We start from the raw sequence: 22,435 nt of genomic DNA, 5'->3' as shown, positions 1-22,435 counted from the left end.
GCCCCAGTCTCTCTGACCAAATATCAGGTGATCCAGCAACACCGGGGCCCCACTTACACGTGGCAACAATCTGTTGATAACTCATTAATCCCTGACCACTAACTATATTTTGAGGTGAGCTCTCCTTTGTACGAAACTTACTCTCCAGCCTGTGTTGCTGATTCACAATATCTGTCAGGCTCCCCAAAGCATTGACTTTGCCTGAAACAGCTTCCAGAAACAACCATACCCATCAGTGGAATAGTCTGTGATATGGAAACAGTTGTCTCTAAGGGGTGGTAACAAGGCCTCACTCAGTCAAAATCTGTGGCTCATGTCTCTCGAGCTCTGTATTCTGACGTAGATTTCAAAGATCAGTGAGGATATCCCAGGGATCCAAGGATGTTAGAAAATCAAAGTAATTGTTAGAAAACCACATGATCACTTCCATAGAGACAGAAAAATAACTAGAGAAAATCCAGCTCTCTTTCATAGGAAAACATCTTCAGGAGTTGAACTGGTGGTCTCAGCCATTGCAATATGAAAAGAAAAAAGAAAAGAGATGAAAGTTACTAAGATAAGTAACAGTGCACACTTTGACAGCACATAGACCAAAGTTGAAGCAACACAGAGAAGATTAGCATGGCCCGTGTGCAAGGATGATATGCAAATTCGCGAAGTATTCCATATTTAAAAAAAAAAGCTTTAGAGATAAAATTGCTCTTAATTTTTTTTATGTTTATTTATTTTTGAGAGATAGAGACAGAGTGTGAGTAGGGGAGGGTCAGAGAGAGAGAAAGACACAGAATCTGGAGCAGGCTCCAGGCTCTGAGCTGTCAGCACAGAGCCCGACGCGGGGCTCAAACTCCCAAACCGCGAGATCATGACCTGAGCTGTAGTCCGATGCTTAACCGGCTGAGCCATCCGGGTGCCTCAAATTGCTCTTACATACAAATATAATATGTTTTTCATAGAAAATCCTACGTAATCTATAAACCATTAGTACCAATGAGCAGCCCCATATATCCAATTTATTTATTCTGCAAATACATATCCAGTGTGAGAATGGCTATTCTAGATATAGCAGATACAACAGTGAATAATATAGAAAGTCCTGCCCTTGTGGAGCTAATCTATTTAGAAATATTTACAATATGGCTCATGATGACAAATATTCTAGAGCACAATGAAGCATAATAGATTCTTTTAAAAGTATGTGGTGGTTGGGGAGAGTCTCAGTATTAAGATGACAGCTGTGTAAAGCCCTAAAGGAAGTGAGAGATCTCTAGCTGGGGGAGATCACTGCAGGCTGGGGGGGACAATGAGCACGAATGTTCTGAGTGAGAATTGTGCCAGTGTGCTGCTAAGTGCAAGGAAGTCAGTGAAGCAGCATGAGCCAATGGAAGAATGATGCCAGATGAGCCTGGAGAAGTAACCTAGGGCCAGATAACATAACGTAGCTCTTTGAAAGATTTGGTTTTTACTCGGAGTGAGAGAGAGCTCCTGGAAGGGCTGGGGGAGAGTGTTGTCCTACAGGATCATCCTGTTGTCTTCGCCAAAATGGAGGGAAGTGAGTGCAGAAGCAGGACATCAGTTAGGGGGTTACTGCAATAATCGGGGAGAGAAATGTCTGTGGCTTGGACCCGAGGTAATACTGGAGGTGTGAGATATGAATAACTCCTGGCTTTATTCTAAAGGAAGAACTGCCTTTGTGATAGAGTCAGTGTGGTACCTGAGTTTTTAATTTATAGACTGGAAGAATGGAGTTCCCACTAAGCAAGATGCTGAAGACTGTAGAAAGGGGGAGGTTCGGAGGAGGTGGGGAATCGAGAACTTGGTCTTGCACATATTTGTTTTGAGGCCTTGGAGTGGTCAGTCTGGGGCCAGGCATCTGCTGTGGTGACAAAAACAAATCTCAGCGGTATAAATCACAAGTGTATTTCCCACGGATGCCATGCCCGTCGTAGATTGGACAATTCTCCAGGACAACTGCTTTTCGTGCAATGACTTAGGGACGTGGCTCAGCCCTTCCTACTCACAGCCTTCACGCTCACTGCCGAAGGCAACCGCGAGATTAGAGAAGTGGGCAGTGTCTTTCTACCGTCTCACCTTGTGGCTGTGCAGTGGGTGCCGGGGTGTGTTGCCCAGAATTTTCCGTGGGGTGTGAAGCCCTCATTATCCCTGCTGTTGGAGAGTTGGGTCCCGATGGAACCCCTTATGTGACTCCCTATGGACTGTCTCCTATAAAGAGAGTCATCTAGCCCAAGGAAATGCCCTCTCCCCGAAGCAGCCCGCTTCCAGCGACAGTTGACATGGGGCAACAGAGGCGGCTCTTGACTCAACTTGGAACAAGTCTGATGGTCAATCCCAGCTTCAGAAGCCCTCAATGGGATTAGCTAAGGCTCTGTAGTAATTACATTGCATTGAACTTTTCCCAATTCTCCTTCCCTCAACGCCTTACGGATCAGACCCTGAAGGCCTGGCCCCAAGAACCTCTCGCACCAAATCTCTGTGATTCAGCTTCTCAGGAAAACATAGGACGTGTAACAGATTTATTTTCTCGATGAGTAGTCACATTCTCCCACCTCAAAGTGTCATGCGGTAGCTACACTTGTGAGCATAGCATAAGGTACAAACTGGTCAAAATACTATTGTGTATACCCGAAACTAATAGAACATTGTTTGTCAACTATACTCAAGTAAAAAAAAAAAAAAAATTAAATAAAATTACAAAGATTCTTTAAAACAATTTTTTTCAATGTTTATTTATTTTTGAGAGACAAAGAGAGACAGAGCGTGAGTAGGGAAGGGGCAGAGAGAGAGGGAGACACAGAATTCAAAACAGGCTCCAGGCTCCGAGCTGTCGGCACAGAGCCCGACGTGAGGCCCGAGCCCCGTGAACCGTGAGATCATGACCTGGGCTGCAGTCGGACGCCCAACCGACTGAGCCACCCAGGCACCCCTACAAAGACTCTTTTAAAAAAGTGTTACGAGAAATACAATGTGTGTGTGCCCAGAAGAGAGACACCATTGGTGAGTACTCACAGTGTCCATCACGTACATTCCTTTCAGACTTCTCTAAGAAGAGGTATTCAGTGAACGAGTGGATATATGAAGGTAGACTTTGGGGCTTATATCCGGACTGGAGATCGTACTCTTGGGTGATCAAGATTAATACCAGATGACATCTTCTAATGATTAGGACAGATAGAGGTGTGAGGACTGAGCTCTGGGCACGTGAACATTTTGACATCGAGGAGATGAGGAAGAACCGGGAAAGGAGACAGAAATTGGCGATATGCCCGTCCTCTGCCTTAGCTGCTCCTCAAAAATTCTCACCCAGTACACAAGGACATATGTTCCCAGATGGACATTGAACCTTTTCTTTTTTACTATGGAATAATGGAAACAACCCAAATATCCATCAACACAAGAAAGGACAAATAGGCTGTGGCAAAATCATAAAATAGTATAGACCATAGCAGTTAGAGTGGCTGGAATCGAGTTGCATGCATTAATAAGAATAAATCTCAAAAACATAATGTTGAGCGAAAACAGCAGGCTTCATGTTCATGCATGTAATATGAAACCACGTATATGAAGTTTAAAAACATTGCAAACAATACCCTTCCTTGCTAATGGACATGACTTGTAAAGTAGCAGTACGATGGGCACACAGGCAGCTATGTGTTCCGCGGTGGGGGACAGGACAGGAGTACGTTTGCACACTGATATGTATGTTGTCCTCTGCTATTATCGCGAATGTCTAAACTGCTCGACATAAAAATATACCGTCCCATCTTGCTGTTATAAGCCGCACAAAATATTAATGAAAGCAGGTTTGTAAAGTGTCTTTGGTAACGACAGATGTAACATCATTGATAGCTGGGAACTTTGATTTATTTGGCTATTACTAAAGCGTCACCATAACGGTAGTAATGACAATGAAAATGATTATAACAATAGCATACCAGTGTTTGTTTTAAGCTCCATTGTGACCAGATCTGTGCTAAGCTAAGCCTTTCCTAAGCATTATTCTACTCAGTGCTCATCTCGACCCTAGAATAGAGATGGTTAATAACTCCTATGTTGCAGATGAGGAAGCCGATGCCCAGAGAGAAATCATGTCTCACGGCGAGGAAGTGGCAGAACCAGGGGCGCCTGGGTGGCTCAGTCGGTTAAGCTGCCGACTTCGGCTCCGACTTCGGCTCAGAGCCTGGAGCCTGTTTCAGATTCTGTGTCTCCCTCTCTCTGACCCTCCCCCGTTCATGCCCTGTCTCTCTCTGTCTCAAAAATAAATAAACGTTAACAAAAAAAAAATTAAAAAAAAAAAAGAAGTGGCAGAACCGGAGTCTGACCCATCTTAGTTTGACCGAAATTAAATATTCAAATGTGCAACGCTCCATCGTTCTCTCTGCCCGGAGCGAGGCTCAGAGCACTTGCTGAGTTACTGCCCATGAACAGAAGTGAACCAGGAAGGACAGGCTTGCAGACGCCAGTAAGAGCAGCGATGATCTGGTACCCAGGCTGCTCTCCCCCGTCCGACGCGTTGAGCCACAGCGCGGCAATATGAGCATCATCAGAGCTTCTTTCCCAGGTTCCCAGGGAGACGCATCCAATCCCTGCTCTGCGTATTTCTTGGTAAGAGAGGGTGTCACAATTGTCATGCTTCCTCTTCTGGGGAAACAAATTTAATTCAATTGAACTGAATTTAAAATCACAGGAATGACCTCCGAGGACATTTCCATCCCCTCAATTTGGAGACTGAAAGGAAGAGGCGGAAGGAGTCAAGAAGCTTCCTCACTGCAAGCAGCTTCCTCCATTACTGCGGCCCAGGGTTTCTAGACTCCACTGGCTCAGGAGAATCACCTGGTGAACATTAAACAATTCTGCTAGCCTCGCCACAGAGCCAGACCCTTTTGATTCAACTGGTCTGCGGTGGGACGTGGCATTGGAGGCTGCTTAATCTCCCCAGGTATTTCCGATGTGAAGAGCTATTTCTGATGTTGGGAACCTCTGTGCTTAAGTTTGGGGGTAAGCTCTCCTATGCACATCTTTGATCCTGCTGGCCAGGATGCCTTGCCTGAGGCCATTCGTCTCATTTGCCAATAAGAAAGGGACTGATCGGGAACGGATTAAGTAGTGTTTGTTTTTCAAAACCTTTCTGCGGTCCATAGGAGAATTGGTCATATACTCTGTCCCCACACAGGTCTTCCCGTTATGTTAATTTTTTCTTCAGTGCATTTTGTTAAGACGTAAAGAAAGTGATAAAGCACTCTTTTTAGCAGCTTCAAATGGAAGGTGTTTGAAAATAATGGCAGTTCAGAATTTTAAGTTTCGTTTTAGTCCCATTTTAGAAATATACACAAGCCTAACTCCAGTTACCATAATGTGTGTTTTATTTATTTTTTGAATGTTTATTTATTTTTGAGAGAGACAGTGTGAGCAGGGTAGGGGCAGAGAGAGAGAGAGACATACACAGAATTGGAAGCAGGCTCCAGGCTCTGAGCTGTCAGCACAGAGCATGATGCGGGCCTAGAACTCACGAGCCGTGAGATCGTGACCCCAGCTGAAGTCAGACGCTCAACCGACTGAGCCACCCAGGCACCCCAAATGTTTGTTTTATTTAAGGCAATGTCATCAAACGTCTTCTGTAAAGGGCAGATAGTAAGTATTTCATTGCTGTCGGGAGACCCCCACGTCTGTGTTGCATATACTCAACTCCGCCTTTGTAGCACGAAAGCCTTCCATAGAAGAGACATAAAGAGAAGGGCGTGGTCGTGTTCCAATATAAGTTTATTTAGAAAAACAAGGGTGAATTGAACTGGCTCACCACCAGCCTCTAAAGTATCAGATTGAAAGAGATAATGTCTGGTGATGGTCCAAGTCTTACGAAAGCCAAGATATAATTAAAAAGCATTTCTTAGATCATGGAGGGTTTCCGAAATTAGGGAAGAATTCTCCAATGTTGTCCTCATACTGTACTCACGTATCCAAAATTCTGTAAGACCCCACTAAAAAGAAACAGTGTTTATTCCAGCACCTTCTTTTGAGCACATCCTACCTTTAGCCTAAGTTAGAAATGCTCCCCTTTCTTGTCTTCTTGAAAGTTTAAAAAAAAAAAAATAGCAGAAGTAGGCTGCTAAACTCCGGAGCAGTCAAATAATTACTTGGAAAATGGAAAGGCAGTGAACAGCCAGTCATTTCATGATTTCGATTTCATGATTGCTTCATTACAGAACATACGCACATAAAACTTTCAATAGATCTGCATCATCTGAACTATAGCTTTCAGTTTCGGCCCCAACCACTGCCACTTATGAAAGCCTGGCCTTGCTTGATTTAGGTCTTCGAACAAACCTAGGAACGTAGTTGCTAGAACAAAGAGAATTCTCCGTGTGTTCTGAGCGTCGCTCTAAGACGTTGGAAGGAGGGGGAATTCTTTCCTCTTGCTATTCCTTCGGCTTCTAGATGCCTATCTGAATTTGAAGAGCATCTCAGAGCCACGCAGAGCTCTTAGGAGTAGGCGAAGGTAGTCTTAGAATCCTGGTACAACTTGCCACTGTAATCCAGCAATCACTAAAATGACCACTCGCATTTATCCCAGTAAAGGGCCACCATCAAAAGACAAAGGAGCAAAGCAGCCAGAACTACCCAGAAGCAACGGTCAGGAGGCCTCCCCCATGAAACGCAATGTTCAAGGGATGAAAAGGATTGTTCCAAAATATACTACCTTGAATTGAGGATTTGTGGGGAGCTAGCCACCAACTCATTCAACCTACAGAAGGTAGAAGCAGATAAAAACTTGAAGCTGCCACATAATGTGGTGGGACCTGTGAACAGAGCAGACCAGGCTTCTGGATGTTTTCCTGGGCAAATGAGCAGACCTTTGCAGGACACTCTCAGCTGTGTGCCTTGCCCTTGGGTCCTTGTTGTCACTTCTGTTTACATCATGGCGATCTTCTTTTTCTTTTTTAAAGTTTTGTTTATTTTGAGAAAAAGAGAGAGAGCAAGTGGGCGAGGAGCAGAGAGGGAGAATCCCAAGCAGGCTCAGCACTGTCAGTGCAGAGATGGATGCGGGGTTCGAATTCATAAACTGTAAGATCGTGACCTGAGCCAAAACCAAGAGTTGGACGTTTAACCGACTGAGCTGCCCAGGCGCCCCATCATGGCAGTTTTTATTTGTGTTTTCTCTTCTGGCTGTTTTTAACAAATACAAGTTGGGGGATATTTCTTTTCAGACAAAAGTTTTCATAATTAAATCCTTTCTTCCATCTTCTGAATTCATTGAAGTGCAAAATTAAATAAAGTGAAACTGTGGTTTGATTCACAGAATAACGTACAAGCCAGAGGATCCAGAGTTGTGCAAACTTGGGTTTTGATGTCTTTTTGTCACTTTAATCTAGTTTTGTCACTTAAAAAAGTTTATAGGGGCGCCTGGGTGGCTCAGTCAGTTGGGTGGCCGACTATACCTCAGGTCATGATCTCGCGGTCTGTCAGTTCGAGCCCCGCATCCGGCTCTGTGCTGACAGCTCAGAGCCTGGAGCCTGCTTCCGATTCTGTGTCTCCCCTTCTCTCTGCTCCTTCCCTGCTTGCCCTCTGTCTCTCTCTCAAGAAGAATAAACAGTAAAACAATTCTTAAAAAGTTTATATGACTTTTAGAAATTAATTTAATTCTTTAAGCCTTGGCTTCCTCTTCCAAAATATGGGAATGTTGGTACTTAGCTCAAGATTGTTGTGTAGCAGTCAAGCAATATGAGTGATAGACTTAAGCCCTGGCACACAGTAGTTGCTCAGTAAATGAAGAGATAGTGACCATGATGACGATGATGATGGTGATGATGGTGACCATGGCAATGACCTATCTTTCTAAGTGGTGAAGTCATCCTGGGTAGCATAAATAAATGCACAATGATAAGAAAAGGATAGATAGGCAAAAACACAATCATTTCTGAGTCTCTTTTTCATCAAATGGTTTCAGAATGTGGTTTAGGGTGACTTTCTCGAATGACAGACGCCAGCATGTTCAAAGTAAAGAAGGTAACCAAGCTCAGTGTAGGTAATTGTGCTTTGTGTGATCTCTCCCTCCCCATTCCAAAGTCACAGGTTGTCAAGAATCAAATGTCAAACCAACTTATTGAATTCTTTGGCAGCAGGAGGAAAAGGTTTGATTATCTGTGGGTTGCTTTCGTCCCAGGAAGCCAACCAGCCAGCCCCCGACCAGCGCTTATGTCAGTTTTAAAGGCCAAGACTGGTTCCATCAACAGCTCCAGAGACACGAGCCGTGCTCTGAGATACCTGCTTCCTGTGAACTGTACATTGTCCCATCTCCACACTAGTGTTGCTGAGAACTAAGACAACCATGTTGGTGCTAAAGGAAATACTCTGCCTCATGCCAGTAGAGAGGGTTTCATAATTAGTGGTATTTTCCAAAAACAACTTTTATTCATTTATTCTTTCACTACACATTATTTTTGAGATTCTGCTATGTGCCAGATGCCATGATAGGCGTGGGGGAGGAGCTAGGGAAATAGGCAGAGATGCCCATTTCACAGACTGGTCCTAGTACTTGAGGAGCAGGGATAATATTGGGAACATACTTGGCTCATAGTATCAATAGTTGACTTTTTTTTTCTTAAAAAATTTTTTTTTTACATTTATTCATTTTTGAGAGACAAAGAGCACAAGTGGGGGAGGGGCAGAGAAAGAGGGAGACACAGAATCCGAAGCAGGTCCAGGCTCTGAGCCGTCAGCACAGAGCCCGATGCGGGGCTTGAACTCACGGCCTGAGATCATGACCTGAGCTGAAGTCGGACGCTCAACCGACTGAGCCACCCAGGCGCCCCAATAGTTGGCTTTTAATAGACGATAAGTCTTATTAGTGGTAAAAAGATCCCTTGCTCTAGGAACTTTTGACTCTCTAAGCTCTATCATCTACCCACCTTGCCACAAAATGATAAGTGAGGGGAGCACCTGGGTGGCTCAGTTGGTTAAATGTCTGACTTTGGCTCAGGTCACGATCGCACAGTTTGTGGGTTCGAGCCCCGCATCAAGCTGTCTGTTCTCAGCACTGAGGTTGCTTCGGATCCTCTGTCCCCCTCTTTGTCTGCCCCTCCCCTGTTCATTCTCTCTCCCTCCCTCTCTCTCTCTCCCCTCCCCTGCCAAAATAAATAAACAAACAAACAAACAGGCAAACAAACCAGCAAAAAAAGATAATAGGTGAGGGAAAAAGGAGGAAGAATCTGAAAGTAAAGGGAATGATGTTCAGGTAGGACCAGGATTGAGAAAACACGCCACAGGGATCTAGATGTTAGAGGAGAACCGGCACAGGGGTACACACGTTACAGCACTCCCCTTGTGTGTTTCTCCCTGGAATGAAAGCTGTTCTGGACAAGGGAGTATTTGCACCATTGTTGGTGAGGAGAGCAGTGGAAAGACTGGAGAGAAAGGGGCGTGACATTTCCTCTCACTAAACTTTCAGCTCAGCTCCATGGACACACCGAGGTGCAAGGGATCCTGGTGAATGTAGTGTGTGTGTGTGTGTGTGTGTGTGTGTGTGGAAATTGGCTGCAAATGGAAGAATGTTTCATTTAACTAGTCTATATAGTCTTCTCCAGCTTTCAAAACAGTGAAATCTTGCTTATTCATTCTATACAACAACATGTTTTCAATATTTGAGTTCTGTGGGCAATCAGACTAAGCACCATTTTTTAAAAATAACCTTCAAAGTAACTTCTGCGTGAAGCTCTTTCTACATGTGTTACACCGTTAGATGTCTTCTTAGAAACCATCCGTAGAAGAGAACTGACCCATTTTATTTTGGATTGTGGCAGAGAGAGTGGAGCTCCCCGAGGACCAGGTCTTTTCCCATCCTCTGGTCTCTGTAACTAGTTAGTTCGGGCCTCTGGGCTGTGGATGTAAGAAGGAAGGCTAATTCTGGCCGCAATACGAAAGGCTGGAGGCAGCCTTCAAGTTCTCCTCCCCGTCATGGTGACCAAGGAGCCATCGCATTGAGGGGGCGGGAGCACGGGATAAAAGCAACAGGAATTGTTGAATTACTTTGTGGAGGAGAATTGCCCAGGTATTCCTGACCGAGAAGTGCAAACCTTTATCACATTAACCTCTTAAGAGACAGGGGTTGTTACTACAGCATATTCTAGCCTAAGCAATCGACTCTCCATGCCATATTATTTAAAATGTCAATTGTATTACTTTACACTATTAATATTGTTTTACATTCCTGTAGGGTCTTAGAGCTTGTACAAGGCTTTCCCAATCATGAGCTTGTGTAACTTGCACAACAGCATAATTGTGGGTGCAGACACTTTTGAGATGCATTGTGTAATTTAACTCAGCATTTATGAATTAATAGCATTTTACTTGCTGAGTTAGCCTATCTTTTCTTTACGGGACGTGCATTCCTGTGCCCCTATGTTTTACCCTATCGCTGCTTTTTATGCCGTCTTATGTGATTTTAGTAGGCGAGAGCTGACTTGACGACCACAGGGAAATGAAAATTCCAACCGGCAGGTAGATGAACTGCTACTAAGTGTCCTGTATCGTGGTTTCATCGGGTGATAGTCCCGTGTCCAGTTCAGGAGAAAGCAGGTCCCTATCCGGATTCCACCTTTTTCTTCAGTAAAATTACAGAACTAAGTTGATAACCAACTAAGATTTCCCTGTATTCCAAACTATCTGGTTGCGACCAATCTTTATAACCTTGGGGGACTGAAAATCTGTTCCAACCCTGTAATCAAGTTCCTGAAATATTAATAGTTAATATACGTTCAGGAGATACTATGAGCTGTTCTGCACACCACGTGCCCTATCACCTCATTCAACAAATTGACGGAGTTCTCTTATTGCTCTCATTGAATACACGGGGAACTGAGGCTTGGAGAGGAGAGTACCATGTTCAAGGTCATTCAGGGAGTAAACAGTGAAACAGACAATCGGATCTAAGTATGTTCGATTCCAGAGTCTCCGCATTTCACCCTCATACTCTGCTATAAGCAGATGCCAATGGCTCTTACGTAGGCCCCTGAGAAATTGATAACATTCACAATTCTCATCAGAAGCCAAGGCACAGAGATCGGTGGTCTGTCCTCACATGACTTGTCTTTGGTCCAGCTGTCCCCAAGCAGCAGGGGCCTCTGCAGCTGCTGGCCTGACTCACCACCACCTTTCTGGAGATTCAGTTGCTGAGGAAAGTGTGATCCCACATGGAATTAGCTTATTATCCACACACAACAGGCAGTACGAACCTCGTGTGAGAGGGCTTCTAGCAAAACCCACCCAGCTTTGCCCCAGAGGGACACATTAGCTTTATTACCCTGCTCAGAAAACAAATCTGCCCTTTGCCCTGGAGAGAGACAGGAGCTTCCATGGCTGCTATGTAAATGTTTTTGGAGACATGCTCTGAGATGTATAGAGACGCCATGGACAACTGATTCCTGACAACTTAAAAGGGAAAATGTGCCCCGAAGCACAATATTTTCATCTCTGTGTCCCTCCGCTGGGCTGCCAGAAGCATCTGCATGGATCAAGCTTCCCTTCTTCTCCAGGAATGATGATACAACATGGAACGTGAGTGCAGGTGTAAGTCCTGACTTGTCCTCCAGAAGGCTTCTCTTCCAGAGCATCTGGTCTGAGCGTAAATTGGTAGGATCCAGTTGGAAAATATTTTGTAATATGAACAAAGAGATATAAGTGTATTGATACACACAGAGTAGAAATTCCAGGTCTAAGAATCAATCCCAAATGAATAATCCAAAAGCACTGGGAAATTTTACATAAATAGATTCTTTCTAATAGCAAAAAAATAGCAAAATGGTGATAATCATCTAAGGAACAGGAGAATAGATAAATTAGAGTGCATTTTTGGATGAAATATTTTCTTTTTATTTAAAATGATGGTTAAGGAATTCTACTAATAAGAAAAAGGTCTATGATGTAATGTCATGGGAAAATTAAGGTTAAAACTATATACACAATATGAGTACAAATGTGGTGAAATGCCCACTCATGAGGGAGAAAGAAAAAGCAAGAAGAAAATCTACTGAAGATTTGCTAAGCACTTACGGAATGAGACTAGCAGAAAATCGAGGGGTTTTTTTGTTTTTGTTTTTGTTTTCACTCTTCACTATTCCCCAACAATTTTAGACACATAGTTAGATTTTTTAAATGGAAAAAAAAGTATAAGGTGAAAAAGATGTTGTAATGATGTGTTAATGTTTTCAATTAAATATTAATCTCTAGACTTCATCAGAAACATTGAGCATTTTTGTTCTTCTTAATGGGAAGTCCTTTCGTTGGTTAAGTTTATTAATTAGAATCTCTTCGTTAAGGCCATTTGTCTCCTGACCATGGATGGCATCTGGACCTGGGAAGGGAGGTCCTAGAATAGACAACCTGCCCACTGTCAGGTTGAGATTCCCTTCATGGGACAGGGCTCAACTTTTCTTTCTCTGGATTCCTCCCTTAATCTAGAAGACACCCCCCCCTCCCCAGCCCCAAGGATAAAATGTTAATGCTTACAAGTATGGCAGTGTCCTTAGACATTAGGATTGGCTCCTATTCAACTCTCTGGATCCCCCCCCCCCCATCCACCCCACCATTAAGCCCTTCCTACTCTCCTCCCACCCCGTTACTACCTTGTACCCTCAACTGGATCCATTGAGATTCTTTAAGCACCTAGAATCTTCCAGGCTCTTTGACAACAAACCTTCCCATCTGTCATCTGGTCTTCCTGGACCTCTGCCCTCCCAACTCACTTTTCTCCAAACTAAGTCCCACGGGTGATTTAAATGCCTTTCTCTAATAAGCCTGCAGCCCCTAAGTCTGGATCGGGTGCCCTGCCCTGTGCCTCAGCACCACTGTTTTAACACTGCTCACCCTCTAGGCCAGGAGATTTTAACTGGGGACTATCCTGGAAAATGCCAAAATGAGATTCAAGAGGTAATGATTAGCACCCATATATCAGCTCAAATTGTTGAGAACCAGGAAAGCAGTTTGAGGATCTGACTTCTATTGTTTTGTAATTTCACAAAAGCCCGGTGTATTTCCTATGTAAAATCTACTCTAAGACTTGATCTTGGATACTGCAGTGTTCCTTGGACCTCATACCGAGCTGGTTGTGCCCTGAGCCCCCAAAGATGAGAACAGAGTGCTCAACATGAAGTTTTCAAGGGCAGGAAAATGGTATAAATCAGAGACGTATCTGGTGGTTCCCATGTGAAAGAAAGAGATTGCTACTTTCTTAACATGAGGCACACAGTTACTAGCTATGCACTTACTTTCCTTTCTATGTACATCACTTTACTGTAATGTGTTTTGATTTCTGATCAAAATTATTGTCTCATACTACTTAAACTTTCTTGTTTTACATTTTTTTTTCTTAGAAATGTACTTCTCTCAATATCAAGTGTTACATTATCTCAATTTCTATCTGAGGTGATGAGGGTTTTGGCAAATCCGGGAAGTATTTATTTCAAACTATTATAAAAATCCACCTTGAAGTTACAACTCTGGGTGAACAGAATGAATGAATTCTCTGAGTGAATTGTTCGTAACAGTATTCTAGGACTTCTCTGGTATTGGTGACTCATTACCTGAGGGGTGAGAAGGAAGGAAACAGTGCCTTCTTATCTCAGCATTCTGACCCTTCCCACATTCTGACTTCCTCCTTCACCTGGCTGAGGATTTCTGACCCTTCCCATCAGGAGGACATCATATCTGACAGGGAAAATGGATTGAACAAGGTATAATATAAATCTATTTTCAGATAGAGAATTAAGTACATTCATTGATATATAGAGAGTTTAAAACATATTTTAGATGCATTCTATTACATGGACAAAGATTTTCTAAAGTTTTTCTTCAGACTAAAATATCTGTAGAGACATCGTAGACTGGAAAAAAGATAGATACTTAAAAAAAAAAACCTCGTGTGATGGAGATTTTCTTTCTTTCTTTCTTTTATTCTTTTCTTTTTTCTTTTTTTAAATTTACATCCAGATGAGTTAGCATAGAGTGCAACAAAGATTTCAGGAGTAGATTCCTTAGTGCCCCTTCCCCATTTATCCCATCCCCCCTCCCACAACACCTCCTGTAACCCTCAGTTTGTTCTCCATATTTATGAGATTTTTAAGCCTTTGTTTTGGGGGCGCCTGGGGGGCTCAGCATCCAATTTCGGCTCAGATCATGATCTCACAGTTTGTAAGTTCAAGCCCCGCATCGGGCTCACTGCTGACAGCTCAGAGCCTGGAGCCTGCTTGGGATTCTGTGTCTCCCTCTCTCTCTCTCTCTGTCCCTCCCATTTGCTGTCTCTCAAAAATAAATATGCGTTAAAAAATAATAATAAACAAATAAAAGATCAATTTATTTTTTATTTCAAGCCACCATTTTTTTTTTTCAAAGATCAATATTACTCATTACCATGGGTTTCTATTCTTTGGAATTTGCAAGGAGCTTGGTTGGGAGGTTTTCAGGCCTTGTAACCTTATCTACCTGGCAAGTTCACCTGCTACATAACATCCTCAGACTTGGGGGTTTCGAACCCAGGTCCTTAGGGTGTAAGCTACTGTGCACCTGCCTGCAAGCCCAGGGATACGTAGCCTTCACTTTGGAGCCCTTTTCTTAATAAAGTAACAAGTAGTGAGGCTTCCCTTATTGTTAAAGTTGAAGACTAGAATGCTGTTGATGGAAATGGAAGATTATCTATGGCCCTGCTCTTATGCAGAGTCCTGTCTGGTATACACCATCGATGCACGTTTTAAAAAGAAACATTTGCAGGGTCTTAGGGGTCTAATGCTACAAACCACGTGAGGATGAGAGAGGAGAAGAGCCACAAAGTTGCTTATATTTTTGACCAATATAGTGACTATATTGCATCCTCCAAGGGACTTTCTGCTAATGTATCTGAGCTAGAAATGCTCTAAGGCTAATTGCATAGGGTACATCGATGGCTGTTTCATCAGAGAGAGTCCAGCCACTGGGCGTTTTGTCCGCCATCTTCCTGCCCATGGCCGACAAAGGGCAGGAAGGGCTTTTGCTCACATGAGTGATCTGAGCTGAAGGAGCTAAGTTGCCTTTTAGAACAGAATCCATGTTGGCGTGTCAATCGTTTGTGTGTGTGTGTGTGTGTGTGTGTGTTTTCTTCTTGTTGCATTTTTCTCCCTTCTGAAGAAACTTGCCGTGCGGTATTTAAGGTGACCTAACTCGCAACGAGAACATTCAGTGTGGTTTATCTTTCCACCCACGTGCAACTTGCCTGGCCGACTTGACAGGGATAGATCAGCCCGGTGAAGGAGCAAACAGAAAACCAAAAATACCCTCCTCCAAAAAATACCCCACGGTGTGAAACTCTTTCTGAGAAAGAGTGGCCTGTTTCCTTAAAGTAGAAAAAAAAATAACAAAAATAGATTTTTCTTGAGTAAACAAACTCAGATGATACCAATTCTGTTTCTAGAACAACATGATTGTCGTTGCTACCCAGAGATTTTTTAGAAAGTCAGATGGAGGTGAGTGCCGTGGAGTTTTGCCGTGAGTTGTGCTTCTCACATCGCTGATTAGAAGGTAAATGCATAATTGCATGGCACACTCATATAAGAGCAATAAACTTTATGGGAGTATTTATAAAGCGGTATGTTTACATCAATGGTGCTATACAAGTAACAAGTAATAATAACATTGTGAAGAAAATTAGCTCCTTAGATGCATAACATTTAATATGTAGCTCGGTATAATTAATATCCTGGCAATTTAATGTGTTACTCATTTTCTTTTTTTCCCTCCCCTTTACTAGGAAGAAAGAAACAGAATTTGTTTAATTTAATACAGCATGTTCACGGTAGTATGGAGCCCAAATGTTATTATGCTAAATTAATCTGATTTCCTAACCTATGACTTTGAAACTGGGCACGGGCTTCTTAATGTACAGTATGCCCACTTAGATGATTTGTAAATATTGTTACTTCTCCATTGTTCTCTTTTACCTCCGTGCCTGCCATCCTGCTGGACACCCCGCAATGCACAGAACAGCCCCCACAGCAAAGAATTATTTGGCTTAAATGTCAATAGTGCTGAGGTTGATCAATCCTGAATGGACTCATTGACTTTTAAAACCATCCTTTAAGGTAGGGATTATTATTCTCATCATTCTAAGCATGAGAAACCTGGGCGCGGATGAACCGAGAGATTCATCCAAGATGAAATTGCGCAGCATGGAGTAAAGGGCTTGGGGGTTTCGAATCCAGGTGTTTAGGGGTTAACTCCCGTGCACCTGTCTCAGGCCTCTTCTTTCGTGAGTCCTACTTGCATTGAGAGCTTGGCCTTGGTTTTAGAGAACAGTATACGTGCTGTTGCAAAGTGTGTGTGTGTGTGTGTGTGTGCGCATAGGCACGTGCATGTATTTCCCTGACTTTCAGAAATCGGTCCCTGGGAGGCAGGCAGGTCTCATTAAAGGCAAAACTGAAGAACGCCCCATCCATCTCCGGCCCTGCCCTCCCAATGCCCCCTGACGAGGTAGCCCCCTCGAGGCCCTCCCATAATGGCTCATTTCCAGTATTACTTAGTCCCGCCTGCAGGAGAGTGGAAAATATAGGCCAGTTCCCACCTCAGCTAACCAGGGAGCCACTCAGACAAGGCCACATGCTCGTGAGCTTGTGGGAACACTTCCTGAGGCTCTTCAAGTAATAATAATAATGTTATCCTAATCAGGTAACAATTACGAAGGGATTTTCATTTTGCCAAAAGAGCCCCCGGATCTCTTCCAAGCACACGCCTGTCGAAGCTGCCCAAAGCCAGGGCTGCTGGAGAGGGCTACACGCTGGAATGACTTGTGTCGAAGCGGGTCCCCGGAAGACAAAGGGAGACAGATCTGGTTGGTGCTGGGTCTGCAAAGCCGCGTCCCCTCCTCTGCCAGCCCCACCGTGTTAATAACGCTTTTGCCTTTTCAGTGGGGCATGACGTTACTGGAACACACAGAGAAAGGGCCCTTCCTCTTCACGATTTAGTTGTCACTGTCACCACTTAATAAACAGTTAAAAGGCAGTGACTCAGACCGCAGGTGCCAGTTTGGCCTGCTGATTGTCAAACGGACCCCTCCCAGCTAATTTCGGTCCTCAGCAGCCCTGCTCAGGACGCCTAAAGGCAGGCCCAGTGCCAACACATCCTGACAAGTTCCAGGAGCAAGGAGGGCAGGACAAGTGCACGAGGAGCAGGGCCAGGCCTGGTGGCGTCCAGGTGTAAAGGATGTGGGGGGAGGCCTCAGGCGGGGGGGGGAGACCTCATGGCTCTGGATCAGTAGGTGATTCATGCTTGATGCCCTGAGCACATAGCAGTGTCCCCTCCCCACAGCCTCTGGGGGCAGAGTCCCTGGGTCTGCTATGCTAGCCATCTAACCTGGCAGGCACGTCCCTCCACACCTGCTGTGAAGACAAGAGAGTATCTCGGCACCCCCCAGGGTTCCTCTTGGATGGCGCCACACTGTGCATCCGCTGGCTGGGTGGTCCAGTCATCACTAGGTGTGAAGGCACCTTCATGTGGGGTTGTGGGTCCCACTCTGCCATCCCTAGCGGCTTGTTAAGGATGCCAGGCTGTGGAGATGGGTGTCTGCTAGTCATTTTATGAACTTTAATAAACCTAACAAGAGCCATTCTACAGAGTTCCAACCACAAAAACTACCGAGTGCCCACTATGTCCCAGGTACTGTGTCTGGCTCTGGAGACAGGAGGCATCATCCTGGAGCTCAGGGTGTTCAGAGGCCAACAGCCAGTTGCACATAATGATAAGAGGACGTATGTGATGCCTTAAGAGAGGAGATCACGAACCATAAATTGTGTGTGACGTAAACACTTTAAGTCTGTGGCTGGAAAACAGACCCCTTGACATCCTTGATGTGCAGCATTTTGTGAACACTGTGCTTATCAACTCTGTTCCCTTCCTTTGCCTCCTTTATCTTAATTACATGTTTATCATTCTGCTCATCCATTTTTCCAGCTCTTCTTGGGCCATAACATTACCCTGGCACTTGAGTTTCCCACATGCCCTGATATGGTATATTTTATACCCAGCCCAAGGGCCATCACCTCCAGGAAACATCCTCTCGCGCCCTCCAGGATCACATAGTCTACACTGGGAGACCACACGTTCTTACCCGCACCCTTTTCGTGCACACATCACTTTGTATCTTTTATTATGTTACAAGAACCAAGTTTACTGTTGCACAAGCCCTTTCATCCAATTCACGGTATAATCGGTCATCAAAGAGTATTTACATCCAGGAAAATGATAACCGAGTAGAAGTTAGTTTTTGGGTCCATGTTCAGTGAGATCTCACTAAAACCGTCCATCACCTGCATACAACACCTGCCCTCCCTCCACCCCCAGCCCGTGTGAACACCCCCCTCCCCCCGTGCTGCCATAGTGTCCTGAACAAGTGTCTGTGAGAGCCCTGTCCGCACAGCAGCTTATTTTATTTTTATTTTATTTTATTATTTTTTTCGTGGTTCTCTCTTTCTCTCTGATGAGAATTGCGTCCTAAAGAACAGGGACTAAATCTTGTTTGCTCAGCACTTTCTACGGTGCTGGGTAACTAGGAAGAACTTAGTATTTGTGTTGACCTTAACTGCATGCGGTACTGTTAATCATTTGGGCAAGAGCTCTGAAGAGCCAGCACAAAACGCTTTGCTTGTAATCCTGGGCCACTCCACTGTTTATGTTATACAGGAAAGCAGTGAGAGACTCCAAAATAGTCAAATCCAAATGAAACCTTAATAAACGATCAAATTACACATCACACTGGAAACTTCTTGCCATGAGTAGATTTGGCCTGTACATAGAGAGTTTGTTTTTGTTGTGTTTTTAACTCAAAGCTATGCCATGAGGCTTTCGCTTTGTTTTTTTTTTTTTTAATTTTTTTTAATGTTTACTTATTTTTGAGAGAGACAGAGAGAGAGCCAGGGTGCGAGTGGGGGAGGGGCAGAGAGAGAGGGAGACACAGAATCCGAAGCAGGCTCCAGGCTCTGAGCTGTCAGCACAGAGCCCCAAGGAGGGCTTGAACTCATGAACCATGAGTCATGACCTGAGCCCAAGTCGGATGCTTAACTGACTGAGCCATCCAGATACCCCATGGCTTTAACTTTGAGCCATCTCTCATTTTGGAACAGAAAACCCAGCTCTTGGGCTGGGTAAATGGGTAAAGAGCATTTGAGGAAGCCAGCATAAAGAATAATGCGTACGCAATACCTCCAGAGCTCCGAAATCCTGTCCTGTCCGGTTAGGTCCTGGGACAGCTATGTACAGCGTCTACATTATTGAGCCCCAGCAAAACTATCTTCCCTGAGTTACCTCTCAAACTCATGACCTCTACCTATTCAGGACATTTTTGTGAATAATCACCACAGAGAAGACATTTTCGTCTGTTGTGTCAAATTTTCATGGTAGACATTTCCCTGGTAGCCAAGGTAGGCTGTATAACACGATGACTGGGCACGATGGGTTGGAGTTATGTTGGTGGTTGGTGGTCACTTACACATTGAGGGGTGTTAATATGGGGTGGGGTGGAGGGAGGGCAGGGGTATGCGGGTAATGGACAATTTTAGTGCAATCTCACTGAACATGGACCCAAAAACTAACTTCTACTCGGTTATCATTTTCCTGGATGTAAATACTCTTCGATGACCGATTATACCGTGAACTGGATGAAAGGGCTTGTGCAACAGTAAACTTGGTTCTTGTAACATAATAAAAGATACAAAGTGATGTGTGCACGAAAAGGGTGCGGGTAAGAACGTGTGGTCTCCCAGTGTAGACTACATGACCCTGGAGGGTGCAGGAGGATGCTTCCTGGAGGAGAGGGCCCTTGACAAAGCACATAACTTCTGTAAGCTTCAATGCTTTTTTGTTACAAAATGGTAACAAGAATTATCTCTGTTGTAGTGATGACTGAGTGAAAATAAGGTATATGATACTGTGTATGGACAACAGGAATTAAAAATTAATTTTCATGGGGCACTTGGGTGGCTCAGCCAGTTAAATGTCCGACTCTTAATCTCATGGTTTGTGACATCAAGTCCCGTGTCAGGCTCTGTGCTGATAGTGTGAGCCTCCTTGGGTTTCTCTCTCTCTCCCTCTCTCTCTGCCCTTCCCCTCACTTGCACACATGCTCTCTCTCTCAAAATAAATAAATAAACTTAAGAAAATTAATTATATGCTTTTGTCCAGTGCCGATGTACATTATCTTTTCAGTCATTATTTAGTAGTAGATAATAAAGTAAAATAAAGAATGCCATTTTTTTTCTTTTAGCTGTAATGAAGCACTGAGCTAATATTTAATCCCTCGTCATAGTAGCTTTGTGGATCTAAATATTAGTGACGTGGATTTTTCTCTTGCTGTCACATTGTTTTTGTTTTTATTTTACATTTGGATCTTGAAGGCAAAAACTTTATCCAGACAACACATTTTAGAAGTAGATGAAGCATATTCTAGAAATAAGTAAGCCTAGAATTTTTTTATTTATATAAACAAAATATAGACTTCCTATCATTTAGGACTTAAAATATTGTTGGGGTAGGAAAATATACATAAAGTAAATGTAATAGATATGCACACACACACACACGCGCGCGCGTGTGTGCACAGAGTGCTGTGTTGGTAAATGCAAAAGCTAGCTCTCTAAAAACAAAAAACCGTCTTTTGTAGGATTTGCCTATGTCCACGGTATAAATGCCCTTACAGTGGCTAATTCAAGCTACCAATATTTAAGAGCAATTTCTGTGGCCTGAATCAACTTTAGGAGATTGATGCTAACTTAGGAGAATCAAAGCAGGAATGAAAATTCTGAAAAGAGAACCCCCAAGACTCTGGATCTAAACAGTGGAGTGGGGGGGGCGGTGGGGGGGGCGGTGGGGGCGGTTCTCAGGGAACATAGACAACCTGATCTAGGTCTGAAAAGATTTAGAATCTTTGAAAAAAACAAAAACAGGTGAAAAAGCTCTATCATCTATGTGTGGCCAGTTCATTCATTCATTATGCATTCATTCATCTATTCATTTACTCAAATATTTTTGAATTATAACTGGATGCCAGTCATGTGTTTTAAAGGCTTAAATACAAGCTATTACAATTGCTGAAGGGCCAGGGAGTCAGAGATATATACTAAAATAAGGTGTGGGCACAGTGCTAGAACTCCGCACAGGTAATCACTCCAGGGCAGGGGGGTGGTGGGGGTGGGTGGGGGGGAAGCACTTAACCCAGCCTGGAGGGCAAGGTCAGGAAAAGCTTCCTGGAGGCTGTGACTGGGTTTAAAGGGTGAAGAGACCTCACCAGGCCAAGGCAGGCGAGAGAAGGGCATTCCAGCCACAGAGTGAGCGGAACAAAGAGGGGAGAAAGCAGGGAATGTGGAAAGCTACAAGCAGATCCACGCTTGGGGGTGTGGGGGTGGGCGACATAACTCGCAAGGGGGCAGATGAGAGGAAGATGTGTGGCCAGGGACTGGGCTTGCTGTGGATTCTGAAAGACCTGGGGGTAGGTACTCTTAAGAGGCAGCAATTTCTGCGAAAGCCTTGGCACAGCTCTGTTGGATTTGAGCAGATGACCGGAATTGGATTTTGGACGGTTCGAGGTGAACAAATGTGCTGTATGCGTCAGTCCTGAAAGGCCGAGAGCAGGGCAGTGACACCCTGAAAAGGCCACCGTCACTGCCCAGGCAATATGTGATGATTGCATAAACAAAGGCAATAGAATGTGGGTTGGAGAAGAACCGACTGTAGATTTTGTGCAATTCATAACTCGTCCTTCAGTTTGACCTTTTGACTTAGCTTAGATTATAAGCCAAACAACATCGTTATCTGTAAATTAGGTTTAAATTTTCCATGCTCATTAGCTAGCTAATTTTGAACTGTTTATTAAATGCCTGTTTCACTCATAGCCTAGACTGTCTCATAGAGGCACTAACCTGGAAGGCACAGAGTGTGTGTGTGCGTGTGTGTGTGCGCGCGTGCAAATTTATTCCTGGTAGAACATGATCCTTATTTCCCAAATTTCCTCTTTTATGTTAAATAAACACATTTATCACCAAATTAGTTTTTCTGTCAGTTGGATACAAGAATAATTAAAAATTCCCTCAAATGATTATCAATCTTCATTGGGGAAGATTGCTGAGTAGAGGGAAAGGCGAGGTTAATTATAAAATTACTTCAGCTCTAGAAAACGTAAGATGTGTGGAGCTTAGGAGGTTGAAATGTAGCCCTTCTGAAGCCTGGTGGATTTTTCTGTCTCTGCAATTGCAACAGACTAACTGAGATCCAAAGTACCTGACAAACGAAATTAAAAAAAATCACCATTACTAGAGTCTCAACAGGAATATAATATAATTTTAAACATTTCCTAGCAAAGCCATATCTGTGGGTTAATTTTACTCCTGGAAGTTCTGGAAAACAATGCATTGCCTTT

At 43.8% G+C, this 22,435-nt stretch overlaps 1 non-coding gene across 1 annotated transcript; it reads left to right on the top strand.

Annotated features, from left to right (window-relative positions):
- The first annotated feature begins 566 nt into the window (after positions 1-566).
- LOC122216692 lies at positions 567-673 on the top strand. The gene has a single exon (XR_006201048.1). It is a non-coding gene; the product is annotated as a U6 spliceosomal RNA (small nuclear RNA).
- Positions 674-22,435: the final 21,762 nt, after the last annotated feature.

The sequence above is a fragment of the Panthera leo genome, chromosome A3, assembly GCF_018350215.1.
Source record: "Panthera leo isolate Ple1 chromosome A3, P.leo_Ple1_pat1.1, whole genome shotgun sequence".
Lineage (NCBI taxonomy): Eukaryota > Metazoa > Chordata > Mammalia > Carnivora > Felidae > Panthera > Panthera leo.
This window is presented reverse-complemented; position numbering and strand designations above follow the sequence as displayed.